Source organism: Sarcophilus harrisii, chromosome 3 (assembly GCF_902635505.1).
Source record: "Sarcophilus harrisii chromosome 3, mSarHar1.11, whole genome shotgun sequence".
Taxonomy (NCBI): domain Eukaryota; kingdom Metazoa; phylum Chordata; class Mammalia; order Dasyuromorphia; family Dasyuridae; genus Sarcophilus; species Sarcophilus harrisii.
Window position 1 is genome coordinate 545,663,684 of NC_045428.1, and position 27,883 is coordinate 545,691,566.

At 41.1% G+C, this 27,883-nt stretch overlaps 1 protein-coding gene across 1 annotated transcript in view; it reads left to right on the forward strand.

Annotated features, from left to right (window-relative positions):
• Positions 1–16,166: 16,166 nt before the first annotated feature.
• The window catches only part of NFYC (nuclear transcription factor Y subunit gamma), an 87,454-nt gene continuing 75,737 nt past the window's right edge, over positions 16,167–27,883 (forward strand). Inside the window, exon 1 of the mRNA XM_031962258.1 lies at positions 16,167–16,354. The gene's annotated coding sequence lies outside the window, so the exon portion shown is untranslated. The remainder of the gene's footprint in view (positions 16,355–27,883) is intronic.

Below are 27,883 nucleotides of genomic sequence, written 5' to 3' on the forward strand. Positions count from 1 at the left end.
ATGTGCTTGTGTTGGAATATTTGCTGGTTGAAATGTTGGTTAATGCAGAAAAATATGGAAAGGCTTGGACTTATGAAGATGCTATCTATCTTCAAGGAAACAGATGATAGTATGGTCTTACAGTATGAGTGTATATATACATATGTGTTTATATTTACAGATATATCTATGTGTATATAAAATGCATATACATTTATATGTACATACATATACATATATATGTTTATAATGTATATCTATGCTTAAATATAGCCTTCTTGGGGAGAGGAAAGGAGGGGAAAAAATAAAGTAAAAATGTATAACAGAGCAAAAGAAAACCGAAAAGCTAAACAGCTTTGAAAACAACTTGTATTTATTGAAATGGAAATTTATGGTTTTATATTGAATCTTCTTCTCTCTTATGGTCTGCTGTGTACATGGCAATGCTTTTTTTTTTTTTTTTCTTTTCTCATTTTGTATTTAACTTTTTTGAATTTGTCAAAAAAAAAAAAAAAAAAGGCACAAAATTGGACAAGCCTACCACACGCCTTTGCTTATTAGTTTAAGGAGACTGAGAACAGGGCTTTATTCTTTCCTCAAAATAGTCTTTTGAGGTAAGGTATTCTCCCCCATTTTAATGATGAGGAAACTGCGGCCCAAACATGGAAAGGTATTTACCTAAAGTGCTCCAGTGAGTTAATGGCAGTCAGGATTAAAGGGAAGACTCCTTCCTGATTTTCAACCCAATTATCTTTCCATTGGCCCCTGTTGTTTCTTCATGGACATGTGTGCTGCAAGCAGTCAAGTGGCTTGACATGAGGGCTAAATTTTTTTATCTTTCTGGGTAGGAGAGGAAGGTAGAATCCTTCCTCCGAGATTGCAGAGGCTGCCACCCTGTGATTGAGCTTCCCCCAGCCAGCCTCCCTACTCCTCATTCCATACTGCTCTTAGATCTTGGATTTCTGAGCTTGAAGCTGCTGCTAAGACTCCCCCTGAATCCCTTTTACCTTTGTTGGAGGGAGGGACAGGGCACCTTGGGCCCAAGCTGGCCTGCCTTACTGCTGGCTCTGTGCCTGAAGTATTGATTTAAGACTTTCTGGGAGCCATTCTGCAGGCTCAGGTTTCAGGATCTGATCCATCCCACCCTGAGCTGTTTGAACAGAGCCTATTCCCTTCCTGGCTATTAAGACTTCCTGCCTTCCAGCATTCTGAACCCCTGCCAGCACCCTGCTCTCAGCTTCCTCCAGCCTGATTTTGCACTTTCGTATTTATTGTCTCATTTGATTTTCATAATGACTCTGGGATGAAAGGAAGGGCAGGACAAGAGTTATTTTCCTCCAGTTCTGGGTTGGGATTTTTTTTTTTTTCATTTTAGATTTGGAGAAATTAATGCCAGGAATTGAAACCATGGCTTGTGCAAGGTCACACGTTGAGCCAATGGCTGAACAGGGCTCTGGAACCCAAATCTCCGAGATAATTTCTGATGATATTTCTGACATGTTTGTTAGCTTGGCAGTCTCCTTCTGGGATACTGATCAGAAGAGTTCTGCAAAAAGCCCTTTAGGTTCCAGACTCCAATGTTTGTGATTTGCTGTCTCTGTCACTAACTCCCTGGAGAGCCTTGGATAAATCACTTAAATCTCAAAACTCAGCTTCTTTATACATTAATAAAAGAGGTGTGCCAGATATATGTAATATGTAAATGCATGTGGTATATAAATATATTACACATGTTCACTGTGTGTATGTGTTTTATGTGCCTGGTGATTTCACTTTCACACTAATGCAGATCCATAAATCATCTGTAACTTATTATAAGGAGATGTGTCTGGTGTTCTGAGGAGTTAAGTGACTTGCTCCTAGTGTATATCAGAAGCAGGACTTCCTGTCTCCAAGACCTATCTTCTATTTACTAGACATGTTGTCTTGCAATTATAACAGTAATAATGGTTGACATTGATAGAATATCTCAAAGTTTGCAAAGCACCTGCTGTCTTGTTTGATCCTTAAAAACAATACCGGAGATAGGTGCTGTGGTCATTTACAGATGAGGAAACTGAGGCATAGTGCATTTAAGTGACTTTCCCCGGGGTTATATATGTAGTTAAAACAATACTCATAGATAGGTGCTGTTATTTCCATTTTGCAGATGAGGAAACTGAGGCACAGAGCATTAAGTGCCTGGGATTACATATATATAGTTGAGTGGTTGAGGTAGGATTTGAACCTGGGTCTTGTTGAGTCCAAGTCCAGCCCTTTATCTGTTGAATCACCTAGCTACACCACTTCATTTGGGCTTCACAAGCCCCTTATAAGAGAGGTGCTAGACTAGGAAACCGACTGCCGTGGCATTCATCTGGAGGGCTGTGTCCAGTTCTGAGTGCCACCTTTTTGGTCAGGTGTCCATAGGAAGGCGAATCAGGGTGGTCAGAGGTCTGGCCACTAACATAGGTGGACCCTAAGACTAGTTAGCCTGGAGAAAATTCCAGGGTGATGTGATAGCTAGATTCCAGTACTTGAAGGCCTCTTGGGTGAAAAGGCTTTTCTGTTTGGCTCCAGAAGGAGATCCTGGAGTAGTGGATAGAATTTGCACAAGGACACATTAGGCCTGATGTCAGGAAAAGCTTCCAACCTCCAAGTGAAAGGCTCCAGATATCCTGGGAGCGGGGCTTATGGAGGACTGCTTGGGTGTAGTACTGCTGAAGGGATCCTTGCTCAGGAGCTGGGGGTTGGACTCTGTGATGGCCTTTGAAGACTGGTCATTTGGGATTTCTAGGAGCAGTAGGAATAATTCATTTCCTCCACTGATATCCTCCTCCAATGTCTTAAGGATTCCTGAGAACGCTGATTGTAGAACAGAAGCTCTGGCAGGTTTGACGGAGCTGGAAAGACTTCCAAGACAGGCTTGCTCATGCACCTCCCATCGTGGATCCAACCCTTTCAATACCACTGATATAACCTAAAAGGTTTGCAAGCAGGGGAAGTCCCTAGAACTGCCTTCTGGGCCCTCAGTCGGATCCCAGTGGGTGAAGAGGATCAGAACTGGCAGAAGCTTCTGGGCAAGGGGAAGGGGAAGACAATGCAGGATCACAGGGTTAGAAATGGAAGGTGACAGACACTTAGGGAAATGCATTATTCGGTTTGGTTGGGAAACAGGATAAAAGTGAATGGTGGGACATATAGCTAGAAAGATACTGCGGCACCATATTTTTTTGAGTCTCCTGAATGTCCCTTTGAGGAGTCTAGCTTTAACAAACCATTTTAAAAATAAATTTTTATTGATATCTTTTTTATTTTACCTATATTTCTAAAAGTAGATTTTGAGCAGGGATATAACACGACCAGAGCTCTGTTTTAGGAAGATGAATCAGAGGGTGAATTGTAGAATCCTTTCCCACCTCCAAGAAGGCTAGGTGTTTTTTAAATGTAAATGTTTTGTATAACTTCACATGTGGTTTCTTAATGGGGACTGGGAGTGGGGAGAAGGGAGAGAATCAGGAACTCGAAAGTTTTAAAAATAAATATTTTTTAAAAAGAGAGAAAAAAGAAAGCTATATCTTACAATAAAGTATGCAGAAAGGGATAAAGAGAAAAAAGGTTCACAAAACTAACCAAGATATCAAAAAGATTCTGGAGTCAGAATGATGCGAGTTCAATTTCTGCTCTGGACACACTATCTAGGTGATCCTAGTCAAGTCACTTAAATTCTGTCCACCTTGATTTCTTCATTTTTAATCTGGGGACAATAATAGAACCTATCTATCTCCCATGGTTGCTGTGAAGAGAAAAAAAGAGAAAGGGAATATTTATTAAACTCCTCCTGTATGCCATTTGATAAAATATCTGTAAAATGATTCTTACAGTTTAAAATGCTGTGCAAAAGCTATTATTGCTGTTGTTCCACCACACTCAGCTTCCAAATGTCTGCCTCTTATGATTCCACTGTTCAGAAACTTTCAGACCTATTTCCAGCCTCTATGGTCAGGCTTAAACTCCTTCCTTCCACTGCCCCTATCTATGGATTCTATGCTCCTGACCAACCACATGACTCAGCTCCCTGAGCATCTCCCTCCTCCCTCCCCAGGGATGACTGCTCCCCTCTGCCTTTGTTTACACAGCTTCCTGTACCTGGAATTCCTCCTCCCATTCCTCTCCCAGCACATCAAAATCTCTTGCTTTGAGGTCTAGTATGGGAGACGCCTCCTCTAGAAATTTTCCTTCTAGTTTCTCTAAGTTTGAAGGGAGCTTCCCATTTTTAGGAAGTGAGAACATTTCATTTGTTCCTCACCTAGCATTTATCCTCTATAAAAGGAGATTCTTTGCCTCAATTGCTACCTAGCCTTAATCACTGAGTGGGTGTGCCCTTAATCAACCTGAGATGTGAAAGACATTAGCTCAAAAAGGCCGGTCTCCCACTGCATCCAGGGCCACCTCCAGTCCTGATCTATGTCTCACTGCTGGACCAGGCTGGCTCTGGAGGGGAAAGGGAGGCAGCTGACCTTTCCCAGCCCTCCCTCATTCAATCCGATTCACTTGTGTGTCATGGCTTCACCTCCCTAATGTCATGGTCCTCTTCAGAATCGAGGACAAACAATATTACTGTTACGTGGGTCCGCTTGTGTCTTCTTTGAAGGCAGAGACCACGTCTTGTTCATCTTGGTCTCTTCCCAAGTCCAGCCAGAGATCTTGGACATACGGGACCGCTGATGAGTGCTGACTGAAATTAAGGGACTTGGGCAGGTATATGGATAAAGCCTCAGTCCTAGAGTCAGCAGGACCTGAATGACCTCAAACACTTACTAGCTCTGATCCTGGGCAAATCACTCAATCCTCATTACCTCCAAAAAAAAAAAGTAGTGACTTATTCAAGATCACCTTGCTAGTTAGCAGAAGAGCCTGAGCCTTATGGAAAACCATAGGTAGAAGCCTAAGAGAGAGAAGCCCTGAATAGGACCACAATGACATCTCTGACAAGTAGTCATCCAGTGTCTTAGAGACCCACAGATTTAGAGACCCCATTCCATTTTTGCATAGTTCTGATTTTTAGGAAGTTGTTCTTTCTACTGAGCTGAAATAAACCTCTCTATAACATGTGGCAGATTTTTAGTGTTAGGAGAGACCTCGATGGTTTATTTATTCCAACCTTTGCCCAGAGAAAGAATTTCTATTTCAACACATCCAACAAATAGTCACCTGGCCCATGCATGGAGCCTTTAACCCAGAGTTAGCCCAGGACATCCCAAGGCAGTCCATTTAACTTTTGGGTAGTCCTGATTGTTGGGAAGTTTATCTGATTTCAGTCCTAAGTTTTCTCCTTTGATAACTTCTGCCCACACTGCTCTCAGTTCACTCCCTTGGTGGCCAAACATAACATATCTGATCCTTCTTCCACGTGGCAGTTCTTCAAAAATTTTAAAGACAGCTATCGTGTTTCCTGGGTTTTTTCTTCTCGGTAAACAAATCCTCTTTTGGCAGGACAGGGCCCTTCACTGTTCTGGTTGCCCTCTGGATATTCTCTTCAGCTTATCAGCTTCCTACAGAAACGGTGGCAGAAAAAACTGAACTCATTTTCCCTCATCTGATTTGACCAATGCAGAATGAGCAGAACCATAGTCTTTTTGTGCCACGATTGACTCTCTTAATGCAGTCCAATATTGCACTAATATTTTGGCTGCTACATGATCTTGTTGCTTCATATTGAGCTTGAAGTCCATGAAAACCTCCAGATCTTTTTTTTTTTTTTTTTTCCCAGCCAATTCTCTCATTGGTGTTTGTTCTGCCCTCTGGGGCCAGATTTAATCCTTGTTCTATGTAACAGCCTTTCACATGCTTAGTTTTATAATAGAGTTGATGAGACTTTAGAAATCATTTATTCTACCTCATTTTACAAATGACAAAACTGAGATTAAATAGGTGAAATAACTTTGCCAAGATCATAGGAGTGGAGACAGGATTTGAACCCTCTTGCTCTTTGAACCCTGCAAATCTAAGGCTCTTTTCATTTACCATGTTGCCAACAAACCAGGTTAAATACCTCCAGTTAATTTCTTCATTTGATTCTTGGTCTCCAATCCCCTTCTCACCCTGATTGATCCTCTCGACAATAGGCTTGTCAATGTTATTCCTACAACATGGGCCCAAGGGCTGAACTTAATTCTCTAGATGGGGTCTCATAATGATGCTCCTCCCACCCAGGTAGAAAGCTCATTTTCCTCCAAGTGCTATAATAGAACTCCACCTCTTTGCAAACTCTCACTGCCCCTACAATCCACATCCATCATCAGATCCCCTCATTGTTTATTGTCATGTAATTGCTTCATAGGTCTTCTCTCTCCAACTAGATTTTGAACTCCTCCAGGAGTTAGTATTATTTATCTTACAGTCAATAACATTTTGTACCCACAATGCCAGACATTGTGATGAGGATAAAAATAAAAAAAAAATAGTACTATTACTATATTGTAAAAAATGACAAGCAGATTGATTTTTAGAAAAAACATGGAAAGATCTGCATGAAATAATGACGAGTAAAACAAGCAGAACCAAGAGAATGTTGTATACATTACAGCAATATTGAAAAGTAACTTAATAAATAAGCTTTTTAATATGACTATTAAAATCAACTATGAAAAACTTATGAAGGAAAAAGCTTTCCACTTCCAGGAAAAGAACCGATATATGAAAGTTTATATTGCATGGTTCCACATCTATCTCCCAATCAAAAATTAATCTTCTGTAATGTTGGTATGGGAAGGAGACAACTCATGCAAACTGTTCGTGATGACAGCAGCAACAAAAGATAGTCTTTGTCCTCAAGGAGCTCACAACAGCTAACTAAAGAGATGGAATTAAAGTTCTCCAGGAGGACCATGACATGGGGAAGGTGACGCTGTGACATGCAAGCGAGTTGGATGTCAGGGAGGGAGGCAGGGCTGGGCAAGGTTACTGCCTCACTCCCGCCTCTGGAGCCAGCTGGGGCAGATGGAGATCAGGATAGGAGATGGCCCGGGACGCTGATCATGTATTCAAATTTAGTGTAGTAAGTAAATTACCTCCACCCCCACTATGAATCTTAGTCTTTCTCCCTACTTTGAGGATAACCTGAGATCATTAGATATGATGATCATATCATCAGAACCAGAATGGTCCAGCACAGTGACAGGCTGTTATGATCCCTGCTACGAGGATTTAGGCTGATGGGTAGCTTGAGCAGGACAAAAACTAAGCCGAGGAGGGCACACACATCCATTAAAGGAGATAAAAGTATTTTAGCAAAAATTCAAGAATTAAAAACCAGAATATTCCTTCCAGGGTGATAGGAAGCAGATTAAAAAAAAAAAACCTTCACATCCGAGTAATGCTTTAAAGATTACAGAGTATTTATCATCCACTATCTCAGAGTCTCCTATCAGTCCTAAGGGAAACAAGGTAAGGGTTATCTCTTTCCCTTGGACTCACATAGCATTTTGCTTTATTATGGACTATAGTTAACCATACTTGCATTTTTGTCTTTTACTAAATATTCCCTCTCCTGCCTCTTTCCTAGGGCTGTTTTGAAGATGGTATTGCATAAATGTGAGCAATTATTTTTTCTGGAATGGAAAAATAATAACATCGTACTTAATGACTCCCTGAACCTGTTATCTCATTTGAGCCCCCTAATCGCCTTGGGAAGGAGGTGTTACAGTAATTATCCCCATTTTATAGATAAGGCTCGGAAAAGTTAAATGATTTGCTCCTAGACCTGAGACAGCTGGTAAGTGTCACAGGTGGGATTCAAAGCCAGGTTTTCCTCAGTTCAAATTCAAGGCTTATTTTTCCTTCCAGTTTTAAATTGATACTTTTAAAAAATCAAGACAGTTATTTATATATTTCTCTCCCTCATCTAAATCTTTCTTTTTATACAATAAAGGAAGAGTTAAACATAAGTAACCAACAAAATAACAAATGTTTATATTTTAATCTACGTCTCTGCTGAATGGAAGTGTATTAATGTTAGTTGTTCTTTGGAACTAAGGTCATTCATGGAAATTTATCTGAGTTCAGCTATCTTTTATTGTTTTTGTTTACTGTAGTTATTGTACAAGATATTTTCTTATTTCTGATTTCTTTGCTCTGTATCACTTTATATGTCTTCCTGTGTTTCTTTGAATTTCTCCTATTTGTTGTTTCTTATACCAAAAAATATGGCTCACAATGAAAGGAATGAGAGATCAAATGTAAGATGTCTATAAATTTCCTTTGAGAAAAGAATTAGGAGGTATTGGACCTAGTTAGCTGCAAATTACTGCAAATTAAATTATAAGAAATGAAATTCATATTTTTAGCATATCTAAAGTTACTCGTAATTGATGTGGAGTCATTTCTGAATCAAGTTGTCTATGCATGGTAAGCCCATAGACTTGTAGGGCAAAGGTGAAAATGAATACAAAACTAGCAGAAATAATAAAAATGAGAAAAAAATATAGGGAGGAATTAAAACAACTTGACATACAAACACGTTACTAATGCAAAAAAATGGGGAATGGATGAAGTAAAGGATATCAACCTGATTATAACCATTTTAGACATAGATTTAAATGACTTATATCAACTGTCATGATGAAGAAACCAAATGAGCTTAAAGTCTGGGTTCATTCTGTTAGCAGTACTAGGGATACAAAGATAAAAAAGTCCCTGTCCTCAAGAAGAGGTTTATTTACCTTCTCCAGGGGGATAAAATATATTGGTAGGCAAGGAAATATACAAAATAAACACACAATGATGACAGGGAGCACTATAGGGGATTCAGAAAAGGCTTCTTTAGGAAGTGTGAAGGTTTTCTGGAGGCAGCCTTAGTCTCAGTTGAAATAAATAATTACTCCAAATGCAGCCAGCTGGTAAAAATGCAAACGTTTATTTCTCCTTCCAAATTAGCCGGGTTAGTTGAGACCTATCTCTCTGCTTGAGCTCTTGCAGCTTTGTCCTTGGCTTCTGCCTCTGCTTTCTTCAGTCTCCAGCCAGCACCAAGGTAGAAGATAACGATGAATCTCTCTTGCCTCGAAGACAGGGCTTGTTGTAGGCTTTCTTCCAGAGTGCTCTGTCTCCGACCCCAGTCGATGTTCCCCCAAAAACTCCCTTGAGTGGTTCACTGGAACTGTATTTATGCTACTTCTCTGAGAGTGGGATTGTGGGATATCTCCCAGCATGCTCTCTGATCCTAAGGGAGGTGTGAATTCGGTTATCTCATTCTAAACCCTGACTCTCCCAACTTATGATACTTATGAGCTCTCTAAAAGTATGAACACAAGCACTATTCTATCAGTTCCTTAGTACCGTGTTTCAAGTTCTGGCCCCAAATATCTCTAAGATCAAATCAATCACACTGAACCATGCCAAACCAGATAACTCTATCAACTCCAATGTCTTAACACTTTGTAAAGATTCCAACAAGCAAGGGGACAATTTAACAGTCTTAAGGAGACCTCACCAAAGGCAGAGGTGAGAAAGGAGAATATTGTAGGCATAGGGTACAACCTGCAAAAAGTCTGGGAGGGAGGAGATATAATGCTATGTGATTGGAACTTAAAGAGTGTGTGAGGAGCAGGGATGTATAATCAGCTTGGAAAGATAAATTGGACCTGGATTAACAGGGGCTTAAAGTGTTGGAGATGAATTAGGAAACCCTTGCTATAGACCCGGCAAGAACTGAGGAGGCCTTACCAAGTGCAGTGGCCATGTGAGTGAGGAGATGGGGATGGACAGAAGAGATTGCTGAGAAGGTGGAACAATGGAGATTTATTTGCCAATACATTGTAGTGACGAACTGATGCTGAGTGAAATGAGCAGGACCAGGAGATCATTATATACTTCAACAACAATACTATATGATGACCAGTTCTGATGGACTTGGCCATCCTCAGCAATGAGATCAACCAAATCATTTCCAATGGAGCAGTAATGAACTGAACCAGCTACGCCCAGAGAAAGAACTCTGGGAGATGACTAAAAACCATTACATTGAATTCCCAATCCCTATATTTATGCCCACCTGCATTTTTGATTTCCTTCACAAGCTAATTGTACAATATTTCAGAGTCTGATTCTTTTTGTACAGCAAAATAACGGTTTGGTCATGTATACTTATTGTGTATCTAATTTATATTTTAATATATTTAATATCTACTGGTGATGCTGCCATCTGGGGGAGGGGGTGGGGGTAAGAGGTGAAAAATTGGAACAAGAGGTTTGGCAATTGTTAATGCTGTAAAGTTACCCGTGCATATAACCTGTAAATAAAAGGCTATTAAATTAAAAAAAAAAAGGAAAAAAAATAGATTGTAATGAATCTAGATAACTGAAAAAATGCCAGTATCAACAGAAATAAGTAAGGAGATTTAGAGAAATATGCCACGGAATATCCAAGAGAGATAGCAAACAAGCAATTGGACCTGTGGCACTGGGGCCCAGGAAAGGGATGAATGAGGGCTATGTGGATTTGGGAGTCCCTGCATAGAGATGAATTCATGGGAGTTGAGAGATTAGGAAGAGGGAGTGTATAAAGAAAGGAGAGGTCCCAGCCCCAACCCAAGCCTCAGGGTACACGAATTAGAGCAATGGCAGGGATGTAGGAAAACAATGTCACAAAGACCCAGTGAGGAGGAAGGATTCAGGAGGATGTGCTCGCAGATGTGCTTGCAGAAAGGTAGAGAGGTATGAGGACAGAGCAGTAACAGCAGACAAGTGGTAGGATAAAATGTTTATCATACATAAATGGCAAAACAAGCCCTACATTTTCATGTTCGATTCCCTTCTATTTAGTTAGATTGCGAGCTCCTCGAGGGTAGGAGCTGTCTTTGTCTTTCTTTGTATCCTTAGAGCTTAGGATACCTGTACCTGGCACATAGTAGGTGCTTAATAGATGTGCTTTGACTGGCAATGTATATGGAAATGCTTATTTGGGGTTTGTTAAATTTATTTTAAAAATTAAAGAGTGTTTTCAGGCCGAATAGTGTGAACAGAAGCTAGATTGTAAAAGGTTGAGAAGTGTGTGGGAGGTGAGAGAGTGGAATCAATGAGCACACTTTTTTTTCCCCTAGGAATTTATTGCTAAAATAAATAAATAAAATAAAAGGAGAAACATTGATCAGTTGAGGAGTTGGTAGGATAAAATGCAAAGTTGTTTTTTTTTTGTTTGTTTGCTTTTAGAGGCTGGAGATTTATAGACATGTTTGTAGATGGCAAGGAGGACCAGGCAATAAAATGAAAATCAGAGAGAAAGACTGAAGGGATAAGTTCCTGAAGGAATGAAATTAGCAAATATAAAGACTATCTCATTGTCTGAGGATGGAACAAAATAGAAGAGGATGAGGGGACTTAGCAAATGTTTGATTTCCTTGCCAAGCAGAGATATGTTAGTCAAGAACAACACTGGTCGAGAATGTAAATTTGTTTATAAAATCTTATTGAGGATAATGTAAAATTATGAGTAATATCACATCATAAAATAGAAATCTGTGGGAAAATAAAAACTTTTGAGGAAAGCTTATCGAGAGACCTAATTCAACTATCATTCCAGGGATAGTTAAGGATGAAATTAGAAGGAAAATAGAATAAAGATGGAAAAGATCTGTAAAGTTTTTTTTTTTTTTTTTTTAAGAAGTAATTGAACGAAATCACATTATCTTCAGAAGAGGTCTGTGCTGAAGGCAAGACAATTGTGAGAGATCTGAAAAGATAAGTTTTCAAGGTATCTTAAGGAGAAGATACCCAAGATACAGAAAAAAAAAAAATTCTGGAACTATTGTTGCCAAAGGGGGAACAAAAAGCAACTGAGATGATAGTAAGTTTTGGCTCATATACTTACTTTCCCATCCATATTAAATTTTTATGAGAATCTGCACATTCCTTGAAGACAATGGTTAACAACTGGTCCTCTGGGAAAAAAGTATAACAGACTTTAAAATTTCACCTTCTTTCTTTCTTACTTTCTTAAGTCTATAATCAACAAAACAACAAATCAAGTCCTGGTTTGTGGTATTTTCTGATTTCCAAGATATAAATACTCACAAGAAATTTAACAATGAGCTTAAAAGCAGCTATTGGAGCTAGTTCCAGCATACCCTAGATTGAAGGCATCTTTGATGAGGGTGCTTTAAAAAAGCTGGCTTTTACAAGTTATATTCCAAAGTAGGCCTTTTTTTTCCCCCTCCTATCCTGTAATCGATTAAAAGAGGCCATGATCCAATCAGAATTCTAAAGATTGCCTGGTGAAGACTGTTAAATTTTTATTTTTGCAAACATTAGGAACTTTAGGGCTTCTGTAATGAAATCCAATGATAAAAGTGTGACTCCCTTCAGTGCACACTGGAAAATATCCAGTGGGAAAAAGAATGCTCACTGTCTAGGATATGCAGCTGGCAACATACAGAACTACTTCATCAGCAAATGTCTCTCACACATGAAATAATTTTTGGTTCCATAGTTGAACAGGGGAACAGGTTGGATTTTCTTTGGGAAAGTGTAAAGTTCTTTTAATGATTATAAATTTCTTTTGAAAACAAGTTTATTCTGTAATTTAAACATTGATACTCTTCAAATGATGCTATATAGTTTTAAGTCCTGGGATGATAGTTTCTGAAGAATAGAAAATTAGCATTGTCTAGAGGTTAGTGGATGAGGCAGGCTGGGCATGAATAGGGTAAAGCATATTATTAGTAAGGAATTATAAAGTTGTCAAAGAAATGTATGACCAGAAAAATAAAAGGGTTGGCCACAGAGCAAAAATGAGGGATAACTAGTAAACAAAGTGTGTGCTCTACTGTTATCAGTCAGTTAATCAATATGCATTTATCAGGTGTCTACTATGGGCTACAAAATGGGCTAAGTGCTGGGGATACAGAGAAAGGCAGCCTCTGCCCTCAAGGAGCTTGAAGGCTTATGGCGGAGACAACACACAAATAACCAAGTACCAACAAGATATAGACAGGATAAATTGGGAGATAATCAAGAGAGAAGGCAGTAGAATTAAGGGGGACTGGATTGAAGTTGGCACTTGAAGGAGATGAAGAGGAATTTCAGGCCTGGGGGACAACCAGTGAAAATGCCAGAGGTGAGATGGAGACCCCTGTTTGTGGAACAGCAGACCAGTGTGACTGGCTCCAAGCGTCCGTGGGGACTGAGGGCAGTGTAAGGGCAGGCGGCTCGACCAGCAGATTATATTGCAAAAGTCAAGCATAAGGAGGGGAGGATATGGGTCATGCTGCGGCGGCAGTAGAAGGGGGATGCTGCAAAGCTGAAATCTACAGGCCTTGGGGACTAACAGTGAAAAGTCAAAGATGACCTTTGAGCCTAGGGAACTGGGAAGATGGTGGAATCCTCAACAGTAATGGGGAAATTTGGAAGGGTGGAATTTGGGGAAGAAGATAATGAGAGTAATTTTGGACAGATCGAGTTTAAGATATCTACAGGACAATATGTCTAATAGTGACTAAACTGGAGGTCAGCAGAGAGGTTAGGACTAAATAAATAGATCTGAGAATCATCAGCACAGAGATGATAATTGAATCCATGGGAACTGGTGAGGTCACAGTGATAGAGGGAAAAGAGAAGATGGTACCTGACAGAGCCCTATGGGACACACCTAGTTAGCAGGTATGACCTGGATGAATTCACAGCAAAAGTGCCTGAAGAATGGTCAAATAGATAGGACAAGAAGAAAGTAATATATCAAAAACTTAGAGAACTTAATAGTGCAGTGGATATAGTAAGACTCATCTTCCTGAGTCAAATCTGGCCTCAAACACTTACTAGCTGTCACCCTGGGCAGGTCACTTTACCCTCTTTGCCTCAGTTTCCCCATCTGTAAAATGAGCTGGAGAAGGAAACAGCAGTTTCCAGTTCTCTGCCAAGAATACCCCAAATGGGGTCAGAATCGACAAACTGGCAACAACAAAGCAAGAAGAGCCTATCAAGGAAAAGGAGGTAGTTTACAATGCCAAAAACTGCAGAGAGGTCAGGATGTGATAAAGCTTTTGGATTTAGAAAGTAAGTGATCGCTGGTGGTGTTGGAGAGATTAATTGTGGCTGAATGATGAGGATGGAAGTCATGAAAGGGAGAGAAGAGAAGGGATAGCAATGATCATATGTGGTCTTCTTATGTTTGGCCACAAAAGCAGACAGATGGGAGAAGAGTTAGTAGGGATGGATGGGACAAGTGAAAGCTTTTTGAGTATAGGGAAAACTGGGAATGCTTGTAGAAAGAAGGGAAGCAGCCAACAGATAGGGAGAGCATGAAAAGAAATCAAAAAGTGAGGACGAAAGAGGGAACAATCTACTGGAAGAGAGGGGATCGATTGTGCATGGAGAACCATTAGCCTAGGCAAGGAGAAAAGCTACCTCTTCATGTGAGATGGGGTGGGGTGGAGGGAGTAGGGGAGGAGAACTGAATGTTAAAAGGCATCTGAAGGACATGAAATGAGGAGAAAAGGAAGCCCTTAAGTTTAACAATAAAATATGAGGCAAGGCTCTCAATGAAGAGGGCTAAGGGAAGGGGAGTCATGGGAGGTCCGAGGAGGAGCCTAGAGGTTTAGAAGAGCTATTGTGGTGAGTTAATTAGGGAAGTGTAAAGGATCTACTGCCAGCATACAGCGAGGGTTAGGGAGCTCAGTCAGAATGGTTGCTTGAGTCATCCAAGGCTAAAGCTTTAGCAGGACAAGATTGGTGATGTGAAACAACAAAAAACTCAAGAGAGCTGGTTCACCAACGAGTCAAGCTGGGGAAAAGGAGAAAGCGGCTAGTACAGGGAGAGAACTACGGAGTCAATCTATCAGAGACAGTGGTGTAGATGAGGAGCAGGGTTTGGTATTGGAAGGCAGAAGTGGAGAGCCAATAGACTGTGACCAGATAAGAGAATTGCCGAGCTCATAAATATGGAGGTGGTACATTTGTGAGGGATCAAGATTGGTGGGTGGGCAGATCAAGGATATGACCATCTTTGTCCGGGCCTAAGGTGAGGTGAAAGAATGGATCACAGGATGTGAGTAGGTTGAGGAAGAGGGAGATTAGAATGTTGGAAGAAGTATCAAAATGTGTGTTGTTTCTACAGTGAAGTCAGAAGTTGGGGATCACATACCAAATCCTCTTTGGCATTCAAGGTCTTTTAATATCTAGAGCTCTCCCTCCTCCACCCCCGTTTTCCTGGTTGTCTCATACTTCACTCCCCACCACATTCTATCCCATTCAGTGACACTGGCCCTCCTTGCCGAGGGTGTCTTGCCTCCTCTGGGAGCCACGGGAAAGCATTCCCTGGCTTCCTTCAAATCCCAGCTAAAACCCATTTTTTAGGAGGTGTTCCCCATTCGTCCTGTATGCAGCTCCTTGGTGTGCACTGGCCTTAGACGCGGAGCTGCCTGCAGGCGGAGCGCAGGGCGCGCCCCTTTCCAGATCCCCAGCGCTCCCTCCGCCCGGTACTCGGCGCCCGACAAGCGCTTGGGAAACTTTTGCTGACCGACGGGGGAGCACCGCCTGTGATCCAAGTACCGAACTCGGCGAACGCGGGCAGAGAGAACCTTGGGAGATCTGCAGACAAGTCACCAGGACCGTGATGGTGGGTTAGGGCTACTTGTAGCGAGCTGATTAATCTTGATCTATTTCTTCATCTGCAAAATAGGGCGATTGTTAATAACTTTTGTGAATTGCGTTAGGTAATTAGCGTTAATGGCACCCATGCGACGTACGGAAGGTCACGGAACCATTATCGCTGTTTTTAATTCTAAAACAAGCCGATCGGACCGGGAAGGCGCACCCCGCTCGTCCGGTTTTAGGCTCCCAGGGCAGCTGGGTGACCCTGGACGCGTCTTTTCCCCATTAGACCTCGAACAATCTCAGTTTCAGTGGTTGGTTTCTAAGCATGTCATGTCCCCAGTCCTTTTCAGTAAAAAAAAGGAACAGACCCGTTCAAGAGCCTCGGACCCGGATAGAGAAACCGGGAAAAAGCAGGGAACGGTTCGCCAGGCCCCGCCCCACGACTTCCGCGAAGGGGCGGAGCTACAAACATATCTCGCCCCACCCGCTGCCCCAGACCGCTGCACGCCCCCCCCCCAACATCTCGCGAGACTTAGTTGCTCGCTTCTGCGTACTACGTCCCTCCAGCAACCAAGGCGCCAAAGGCGGGGGGGAGGAGGGGGGAAAAGGGGAAAGTTGGGGGGGGGCCGAAGGGGGAGACGGTGCGAACGGCGCGGCCGCCATCTTGTTTGTGCCCCCGCTCCGCGCTCTCTCCGTTCTCCGTCACTCATACACCTCCCCCCCACCCCCCGACCCCAAGCCGGACTTCTCCACGGCACCGGGACACGGCGGCGGTCCGAGTCCTCTTCCCGGGCAGCCAGCGGCGCGGCGAGTGAGTAACGGGGGGGAGCGGCGGCGGGCGGGCTAGGTGTGAAGGCGGCGAGAGGACAGGCCCGAGGGGAGGAGGGGAACCCGCCGCGGCTCCCGGGGCTCCCAGACTTGGCCTCGCAGATCTGGCCGTCCCGCTTCCTTCCTCCCCCCCCTGCCCCGCGCCGCGCGGTGGTTCGGTCCGGCCCCGTCCCGCCGCCCCGCGCCGCGCCGCCATGTTGTGTCCTCGCGGGGCGCCGCCGCTTGCGCTCGCGGTGTCCGCGCGCCTTTCGCCGGCCCGCGGGCCCTCTCCCATTGGCGGAGGGGCCGGCGGCGGCGGCGGCGGCGGCGGGGGAGGAAGGGGGGAGCCTCGATCGTGATTGGTCGGTGGGGAGGAGGCCGCGGACCTGGCGCCTTATTGGTCGCGACGGCTCCGGACTGGAGGGGGAGGGGGCTTTAGGGAAGTGAAGAAGCCTGGGGGGTGCGAGTTTGCTCTTCCTCCCTCTTTGGCTTGGGACTGACCCACCGCGGCGAGAGGGCCCCGCGGCGCGGGCTTGAGCGAGGCCGTCTGGGACGGGGGGAGCTCTAGCGCTAGAGAGGGGGAGTCTGCAGGCTTCCTTGGTACTGGGGTATCCCCTCCTGAGGATGCTGGGGGACCGCCCGCAGTGAGAGAGCCAGGCAGAGAAAGATCTGGAGTGGGGCACTCCTTTGGGGGAGGTAGAGCAAGAACGAGGCCGCAGTAACGGGTGGGCACCTTGGGTGTGTGGGGGGAGTTGGATTTTCCAGACACGGGAAAGTCCCAAGTGGGGAGGGCTTGTTTAGGCCCGTGCCCGGGTCTAGGGGTATGGGGAGGCAGCTGTTGGGGCCGCGCCTAGAGTGCCGATCTGCGGTCAGGAAGACCGGAGTTCCGGCTTTGCCCTGGTTACTTGGGTGACCCGAGTCTCGGAACCGGTGTTTGTTGAGGGAAATGTTAATACAATCCTCGTCGGACAAGGCCGGTCTTGGCGAGCGCTTGCCCTGTGTCGCTCGCCTCTGCTTATGCCAGTCGGCTTCCTCTCGCTGGCTGCCCGGCCCTGGTTGAGTGGCTGGGACACTTTAAGGGGTGCCGCTAGGGCTGGGAAAGATGGGGCGTCAGGAAAGCAGAGAGCCTCCCGTGGTGCAGAGGAAAAAGGCCTGCCAATCCAAAGAGACTTAAAGGGAGCCTTTACTTGTCTGGATTCGCTCTGAAGGGCCGGGGTGTAGCACGGGAATGTCCCTATTGCAGAAAGAACCTCGGAGCACCCCAGACGTGGGGAAAGTGCAGCTTGGAAAGCCATCGCAGAGGACCCAGCACCCAGCTTTTTGACAGCCTTGAGCTTTCTTTGTTTGCCTTCTTTTGCAATTAGGGTTGAGTGACTTGCCCAGGGTCACACAACTAGACAGTGTCAAGTGTCTGAATGCAGATTTGAACTCGGGTCCTCCTGACTTCAGAGCGGATGATTTATCTATTGCACCACCTAGCTGCCCCTTTTTTCTTCTTTGTTTTTAAACATACAGCCTTAGGAACGAAAATAACCCAACACATAACTTCTCTTCCTTACATAACAAGACTTGACAACAGTTTCTGGTTCATATTTCATGATGAAATATGACTCTATTCTTCTTCCAGTCCAAAGTTTTAAAAAACCATCGAGCAGGGGGGCACATTCCAGCTGCACTGAATCATACCGGCTCAGGTTGATTTCAGAGGACTCATAGTAAGTAAGCCGTAGGGACAGGTCAAAACATATTTGCACCCAACTCATGAGTTCCATAGGAACAGCATTTACTGGGTGGTGCTTTCCACCTCCAGTACAGTTGTAAATACCTGTGCTTTTAGTCCATTTTCAGATGAGATTTCCCGTCTTTGGGTTAATGCTCATGGATGCATCTGGAATTTGGGAAGGAAAAGGGAATGGAAATTGCAGCATAGTAATAAGGTTATCTTATTTTATTTTATTTTATTGCTTTTTGCTGAGGCAGTTGGGGTTAAATGACTTGCCCAGAGTCACACAGCTAGGAAGTGTTAAGTGAGGTCAGACTTGAACTCAGGTCCTCCTGACTGGTGCTCTAACCACTGTGTCACCTAGCTGCCCTCAGGACAGTGATAAGATTTTACAGATTTTACAAATCTTGAAAACTTGAAATCTGTTTCAAGTTTTGCACATGGATTTTACTAAAGGTTGTTTTTTATTCATGCTTGAGTCTTCTATATGAATGCATTTTAGAGTTGAACATAATTAAAATTTATAAATTCAGAAAATGTCAATTAAGAGCTTACTATATATTTTGCCCCTTTTAGGAAGAGAAATACTACTTAAAGTATTTCTGCCAACAAACACATCATAGATCTTAAGTATGGGAGAAAGGTGCACACAAAAATATTTTATGAGGAGAGGAAACAGGCATTTGATTGGGGTTCCAGAGGGTGAGATTTAATAAGTAAAGTGCAGGGGGGGGGACGGGACCATAAGCATAGATTATAAAGACAGGGAATTAAAAACATAGGGGATTCATGTAGTGTACTGGTAAATGGTTAATACTGGATCTTTAGAAAAATTGTTAACACATTTATGTTTAAGCTGCATTATTAACATTTCCTTCATTGCTTTCTTAAGTCTGGAAAATAAACAAAATAACAAATTCAACTCATGATTTGTACCATTTTAATGTTTCCAAGCTTGTAATTCTCACTCTGAAAATTTAGTGGTAGTCTCAGGAGCATGTATGAGCTGGCTCTTATGGTTTTGAACCATTATGAGTTCTAAACTGACCCTAGCACCCTGTGTGTGTTCTAAGGACAGAGAATTGGTCTAGGCTGCCTAATAGACTGTGTGACTTAGTGTCTCAGGAGAGGTCAATTGGGAACACATTTAGGAGACTTGGAATCCCCAGCAAAGGAGTTTGAACTTTAGTCAGAGTAGATAATAGGAGACAATTCATAGGAAGGCAGAATATAATGGAAAAGCATTTGGTTTTTGAAGTAGACCCAAGTTCCATTACTTATCTACTGTGTTCCTGGGCTAGTCATTTCTGAATGCAAAAGCTTACAACTGTTTTGATAATTTTTGGAATGTCTTGTGCTTGGCATAAGCAAACAAATAAATGTGGATTGAGGCAGCGAGGTGGTGAAGGTGATAGATTGCTCAACCTAGAGTCAGGAAGATCTGAGTTCAGATATGACCCTAGAGGCTGTGACTTTGGCAAGTGACAATCTCTGCTTCAGTTTCCTCAGCTGTAAAACATATAGCAGAAACCTGGTAGGGTTGCTGTAAGATGAAGTAGTAATTGTAAAGTTCTTAATACAGGGTCAGGTATATAGTCAGTACTATGTAAATGTTAGCTATAGCTAACATTTTCATTAAAGGTAGTATGGCAAAATGAATAAGGGCTGCCTTTGCATTTGGTAAGATGGGTTCAAGTGTCCCCTCAGAGGATGGTTGTGTATTCTTGACAAATCACTTAGCCTCTCAATCCAACTTTCATAAGATTCTGAATCCCAGACTGATCTTTGTTGACAGAACTTTACATATTGAAAGTAATCTACAGTAATGAAATGAAATGACAGATCTAAATTTCCTTCTTTTACTCCCCCCCCCCTTTAAAAAAAAAAAGGACCATCAGTGAAGACATGCTCTAAGAGGGGGTAACCCAATTAAGTCTGTTGATAAAGAAAACTTTGGATTGGAAGGTACAGGGCAGGTCCAGTGTGCAAGTGACTACTGTTGTGACTGATTGCAGAGGAGGCCATAAAGAGAATTTCTAATAAATAAGAAATAAATACCAGCAAGTTGTAAAATGTGCTGATGAAATAGAATTTTTAGGATTTGAGAAGTTAGAGAACACCACTTTCAGAAGCTTGGTGGTCATTAGTGATTCTACTTACAGAAATTGTGAATTCAAGAGAAGGAACAGTAAGGTTAGGAAGAGAAATAATGAATTTAGTTCTTTTTTTTTAAAATATAATTTTATTTATTATAATAACTTTTTATTGACAGAACCCATGCCAGGGTAATTTTTTACATTATCCCTTGCACTCACTTCTGTTCCAATTTTTCCCCTCTCTCCCTCTACCCCTTCCCCTAGATGGCAAGCAGTCCTATACATGTTAAAGAGGTTAGAGTATATCTTCGATACAATATATGTGTGCAGAACCAAACAGTTCTCTTGTTGCACAGGAAGAATTGGATTCAGAAGGTAAAAATAACCTGGGAAGAAAGACAAAAATGAAAACAGTTTACATTCATTTCCCAGTGTTCTTTCTTTGGGTGTAGCTGCTTCTGTCCATCATTGATCAGTTGAAACTGAATTAGGTCTCTTTGTCAAAGAAATCCACTTCCATCAGAATGCATCTTCATACAGTATCATTGTTGAAGTATATAATGATCTCTTGGTTCTGCTCATTTCACTTAGCATCAGTTCATGTAAGTCTCTCCAAACCTCTCTGTATTCATCCTGCTGGTCATTTCTTACAGAACAATAATATTCCATAACAATAAATTTAGTTCCGAGAATGCTGTGTTTGTGTTGTAGGTAAAAGATTATAAGAGCAGAGCTTCTAGAGCTGGAATAAACCTCAGAGGTCATCAGGACCAACCTCCTTATTTTAAAAATCAGGAAACCAGGTTCACCAAGCTGTTGAGGATCTAAGGCAGGATTAGGATTTAGGTTTCTGGATACCATATCCTTTAGGCAGAGGAGAATTCAGGATTAAAGAAAGGTCTGGTAATTATTTATAAAGAAGTAACAGTTCAATGCATGGGAGGAAAAATTATTAAGGGACAAAATCTTAGAAAGAAAAAAACTTGTCCAATTTCAAGGTCAGGAAGAAGATGAACTATACAGAGAATCATAAAAGTAACTAGAGAACCAAGAGAGTTAATATCTAAAATCAGAGGAAAGAAACTAGTAGTGTCAAAGATACAGAATTATTACAAAGGATAAGAATTGAAAAAAAAAATGATTTTTGAGAGTTTTAATAAATTTGTGGGTGGGATGGAAGCAAGCAGTTAAGATAGAAGTGATGAAGTGAATATATGCTAGGAAAATAAGTTTGGCAGTGAATGGGAAACATACTGTCATGTTTTGGTTAGTTTAGAGGCCTTTTATAGAATTAGTGGAAATCTTAGTTCTAAAGAAGACATGTTGTCCTGGTTAGATTTGAAGGATTCAGTGGTAATATTGAGACCATGTATAAGACGGAAGTTTATAACTGGTTTTATAAGCTAGTAACTTGGTCTTGGAGTGGAGAAAATTTGGGTTAAGTGCTACCTCTAACACATACTGGCTATGTGATTCTGGGCAAGTTACTTTTAGTGCTCAAGGCTGCTAATTTTATAAGACTATAAGTTGCAGAATAGTTACCGTTCTCATTTGTAGTTTCCTCATTAGGAGTTCCCTAAAGCTATGAAGTTGGATATGGCTACAATGAAGATAAAATGAAGGCTATGCAAATAGTAGGTGAGGATACCAAACATTTGCTCACTATGGGTAAGGTGACAGGATTTGCACACTAAGTAATGAGATCTTTAAATGTGAAAAAAAAAAAAGATTTCTATCCCAATTCCATATTCTCTTAAGTCTAGGGAAGGTTTAAAACAGATGTATGTGGAAAGAGCACTGAGTTTGGAGCCTGGATTTGTCAGAAATGGCACCATTTCTGCCACTTCTTACCTGTGGGACCTTGGGCAAGTGATTTAACTCAACTCAGTTTCCTTGTCTGGGTAGAAGGAGTGCTAGTTTTGGGGGCAGAAGAACTGATCTTGAGTCCTAGCTTGGTTTTTTACTAGCTATGTGATTGGGGTTTTTAGCTTTCTCTAGGCCTTAAATTTCTCATCTTTAAAATGTAATGAAGTGAAAGGGCCTGAACTAGATTATTAAAATCTATTCAAACTCTGGTGTTCTTGTTTTATATCAACTGTTCTTACTATATCATAGTAAATGTCTTGACTAAAAGCTAATCAATTTCTGATTGTTAATGGGAAGCAGACTGACTGGTGGGGTTCTTGAGCTACAAGGATACGATAATATCTGTATCTTTCTGTGTTTTTCTTTGTAGTTTTGTGGATTTTTAAAATTGTTATTCCATAAGCATATAATATTTATAATAAATAAATAACTTGAGCATTCTGTGATCTATATGAGTCCATTTCAGCCTTAATGAATGTCCTCCAATGCCTTAGCAGAGTCTAGAAGTGACATTGAGTTTTCAAAGGTTGGGCCATCAAAGTCGACTTTGGCATGTCTTTAAAATGTTTCTTGTCCGAAAATCAGCTTAGTTAAGTTTTAAGGTTCTTTCCACCAGAACATCGGTCTTCAGGTGTTGGGGATTTTTTTTTGGTACCAAAGTTTATGAATTCTGTCTTTGAGAGGCCTGTTGAACTTTGACAGTGGGGGAATACCTGTATTGAGGAAAGTCTAACCCTTTTGAAGTGATCTAGTATAAGAATTTGTTTGAGAATGGCATTCAGAAAAGTCTTTGTGTGTGGGGAAGACCTAGAAAATTTGGGCTTGGGGCAAGTTAGTTATCCTCTCTAATCCTCATTTCCTCAGTTGTCAGATATAAGTAATAATCCTTGAACTGTCGTACTCAGATTGTTTGGAGGAATCCAAGAATATAATGAATGTCAGGTACATGGTAAACCACACAGAACTTGAGAGCCTCAGCTATTGCTTTTGATTTGACCAGCTTGTAGAATTAGTAGGCCTTCCTAAAGGCATGTTAATGAATAACTAGCTTCATTTTCCTGAACAGATTGGGTTTACTTTTGAGCTAATACTGAACTCACTCCAACCAATATTTCTTTAAGTGGCCACTTTGTATAGCTGGGCAGCACTTTTGACATAGTATTTATTCATGAAACAAACTTCCACCCATGCCTCCTATGTATAGGACATTGAGAATACCAAAAAATTTTGTGGAAAAGAATGCTTGGGTGGAAGGGATCTGGGTCTGACCACTCGGTGAGTACTCTCACTGTATCATTCATTTAGCCTTGATTTTATAAATCACTATCATATACAGTTGTTGTGGGGAAAAAATGCTTTGTAAAATCCTATATATTGAGAACCAGTGACTCAATGAGAAATGTGGGAGCACAGCCCCTTCTTTGAGGAGGGCATGCCATGCTGGGTGGCCCTGTGCCTGTATCTCCCATGTCATACAATTGATTCTAAAATTCTTAAGAAAAACCTTGAGAATGTGCTTGTATCACTGTTTCTGACCACCTTGTGAGCACTTCCCCTGTGTGAATTCTCCATCAAATAATCTTTTTGGCAAGTGTATGCTTGACATTTGAACAATGTGGCTTGCCCAACAGAGCTGTACTTTCTGCAGTAGAGTTGAAATGCTTAGCAGTTTAGTTTGAGAAGGACCTCAGTGTCTGGTACCTTGTCCTGCCTGGGGATCTTCAGATTCTTCCTGAGACAATTCAGATGGAAGCGATTTGGTTTCCTGTCAGGGCGGTGGTATTCTGTCCAGGTTTCACAGGTACACATACACTGCTGTTGTGCTAACTTCATTGTATGTATGCTAGGTGAGATAGAAATGAGGCAAAGAATGACCTTTTTCATCTAGTCAAAAAAGATTATTCTTGGAGGGGAACAACCTCAGGATCTAAAGTGGTTTAAACTGAAACAATCACTATTTACAGGGAAAGAAAAGAAGAAATGGTCTTTGTTCTCAAAGAACTTGCATTTTACTGGAAAATACCAAATCCGTTAGTTCAGAAATGCAAATGCATTTGAAATGGCTAAGAACAGTGATCAGTGTGTAGCAGAGTTCATCTGAGAAGAGTTCCGAAAAAAAAGACAGGAGGACTCAAGCAGCAATCAAGTCTCATTCTTGGGATCCTTTGAGTCAGTAAGACTTACAGAGCTGGTGCTCCTCATCACCTCAGACCTGCATTGCTAGAATAAAACTAGCATTTGGCTCTGCGGGTGATCTTTGACTTTTTTCCTTCCTGGTGATCCCCAAAGCCAGTGCCTGACTTGGAGTCAGGGATGTTAATTTCCCTTGAGGACTGTGGAATTTGGGTTTCCATGAGGGGTAATCCTCCAGGCCTGGAGCACTTGTTCTCCAGCATTCTCTAGATTCTGACCTGTGCTGGGAGAGAGCAATGCGGAGAACTGAAGAAGGGTCAGGGAATTCCTCCAGGGTCTGACAAGTGGCTGCTGGTCATAAGGGCACACCTTAAGTGAATGCAGTTTGAATGTTGGCGTCTGTGTCTCTGTGTGTATGAATAGTAGATAGCTTTGGAAAAGACACCTGAAGTGGGAGATGAGCTAAAATTTGTAGTCTGATGCTTTGTTTTCATGCAGAGAGTTGACAGGACAAACAGTTTGAAAAAGAGCAGCCTATCAGAAGGGCTTAGGGATAGAGGTGGTTATGCTGGTCTAGGCAGGAAGCAGTGAAGGATCTAGACTGTGACCTTGGGGCTTATAGAGACTGAGGGAGGAGTGAACACCAGCAGAACTGCCAAAGTAGACTGGATAGACCTGCGAAGTAAACATGAGAAGTCAATGTGAACTCCCAAACAGAACACTGAAATTTCTCCCACTATTGTAGTCTAGTAGTTAGGACTGGGGCTTGAACAATTTCTCTATCCTCCCTTAACTCCTGAGTTAGCTGGGTTCTGCTCAGATTAGATACTTGGTTAAGTAGCTACTGAATTGAATTGAATTCCCTTTTTTAATAGTAGAAGTCAGAAGACCTGGATTCAAATTCCAGCTCTAACACTGATTGTGTAACAGTGAAGAAGTCATTTCGTTTCTTTGAGGTTGTCTAAGATGGGAATGACACCGTGCTTAACATTGTAGTGCTATTGTGAAGACTGTTTTGCAAATTATAAAGCAGAAATGGAAATCTTAAATGATTTTTAAAGAAATATATACTTTTTTAAAAAAAAATTAAGGAATGTTGTTCTGAAGGCAAGAGAATTCCTCCTCCTCCTTGAGGAAAACAGAATTATTGTATCCATCAGATGTGTGTCAGGTAAGCCCGACTAAGTTTGAAGTCCTGTAATTGTCATCTCTGCCTGCCACTTCCTAATAAAGTGAAACTAAGGAATACTGTAGGACAAGAAGCAGCAGCAACTGATATTAAAGCTGCTTGCTGAGCTTCCTTTATAGAAGAACTGGGAGGAGAGAGAGTCTCAGATTAGGAATGACCTCTCTCAAGTTTGTTTCATCCTCAGGCTCATCCCGAGGAAAAACGTTCCTATTTCTTGGATTTGAGTTATCTGAAGACCAGAAATATTTCTTTTTTGCATTTTGTTTGTATAGTTCCTTACAGGACAAGTTAGGGAGGCTACAAGGTCCTTTCAGTGTTTTTCTGTGTTGATAGGGAACCCAACATCATTCCTTTATATAGAGTGTATCCAGGAGAGGAAAGGATTAAAATATTGGGTGAAGTGGCAAGGGTTAGAGTCTTAGCCCTCGTCTCATCTTTTGACATCTTGGCACAGGATATCTTTTATAATTGTTTAGTCTTCCTACATAATCTATTAAATGATAAGATTTCACTTAATAATAACGGAAGAAATAACCTTAATTTACCCATGTCACTGCATTTTGGGGGACTGGCCTTACATTAATGGTGTGCTGTATACTTCAGACCATCAGAATCAAAGTATAGTCTCCAGAATCTTGGGAGTTCTGAAGGCCTTTTTAGGCTGCTCTGAGCACTAATAGGTGCTCAAAAAGTTATCAAATTGTTCCTCCCTTTTCCAAGTATATATCTGTGTGAGGTCAGATTTTTTTCATATACTTTAATCAAATCAATATAATAACAGACTGCATGTAAAAGCAGATATGAGTCCAATTGTTGCCTATAAAACTAGATAGATATTAAAGAGATTTGCAAAAATATATAAAATGGTCTCCAATTTTTGTTTTGAAAAGTAAAGTTTTCGTAAAGATTTTTATATTAATAATGTTCTTTTTAGATGAATTAGTCAAATATTTTAAAATTTTAAATAATATTGCAAGTATCAAGAGCATATTTAATTTTAAAAACTCTTTGGGATCTTCTACAATTTTTAAAAATGCAAAGGAGATCTAAAAACAAGATATTGATAACTATTGGTTTGGATCCTGTCTTTCAGGGAAAAGATTATTTCCTGACTAATTCTGTGGATGCTATGTTCTTACATACTCTGTTTTGACCTGTTTTGAAATCATAGGGAGATAGATTTAATGCTGGAGGGACTTTATAGTCATCTTGTCTGACTTTCTTATTTTATAGATAAGAAAAAAGATCAGGCCCTCTGATTTCAGATCCAAAAATGATTCAGATAATAAGAAACTATATGCCCAAGAATATTTTCTTAGAAAATTGTGATTGTTTTAAGTCCAAGGAAAGCATATGTTGTTTTTGTGTTGTATCCAAATATGTTGTTTTATCCTTATGATTTAGAAGTAAATCTGTCTTTTCAGAAGAAAGCAAGACCTAGACTTTTTGGGTAAAAATCCTTCTCTCTGTCAACATTTTCTCTACCTTTAAAGATCTACCCTATTCTCATACTCAGCCACATCTATGCTAGTACTGGTCTTTGGCCTAGTTGTGTGAGGTATATTTTTGAATTTTTTATAAAGTTCTTGACTTTGGATTGATTTATTTAGCAATCTTAATTTCTTTTAGGCAGTGAGGGTATTTATTCAGTCACATGACTGAATAAATCTAAGTAGTATGGTTTAGAGGTTTGGAGTAGAGTCCTCTAATATTTGAATGTGTTCTTTCTGATTCATACAAATCTAGGTAGGATTTAAGCCCCTATATAAGTATTTATAGACCTCCCTTAAACTCACTGAGCGCCATTTATTTATTTATTCATGCATTCGTTTTGTTGAGGCAATTGGGGTTAAGTGATTTGCCCTAGGTAACACAGCTAGGACTTGGTAAGTGTCTGAGGCCAGGTTTGAACTGCGATCTTCCTGACTTCAGGGCTGGTGCTCTATCCACTGCGCAAGTGCTATTTATTTTAATCTCACACTATTTCCTTATAAGTTAGATTAAATAATTGTTCTATTCTTGGCCACACATTCATGAATATGGGATATAGTCAGCTTTAGCACTGCTCAAAAGCAGTAGTGACAAGGGACAAAATGATTCATAGGAAGTGATTCTGGAATGTGGTATATTTTATATTGTTGTTGGTCCAACTCCATTCTAGGTTGATAGTTACTAAAAGTTATCCTAATTACCATTATCCTTGCTTTCTTTATCAATTTGTCCAATGATCTTTGGGAAATGAGATGATTCTTTTTTTTTTTTTTAATATTAATTTTTTTTCACTTTTTCTAATATTTTATTTTCTCAAATACATGCAAAGATAGTTGGTTATTTTTTTTAAACATTCACCTTTGCAAAACCCTTGTATTTGAAATTTTTTTTATTTTCTCCTTCCTCTCACCCTCTATAAGACAGTAAGCAATCCAATATAGGTTAAATGTGTGCAATTCTTCTAAATATATTTCCATATTCATCATACTGTACAAGAAAAATGAGAGCAAAAGGGGAAAAAACATGAGAGGAAAA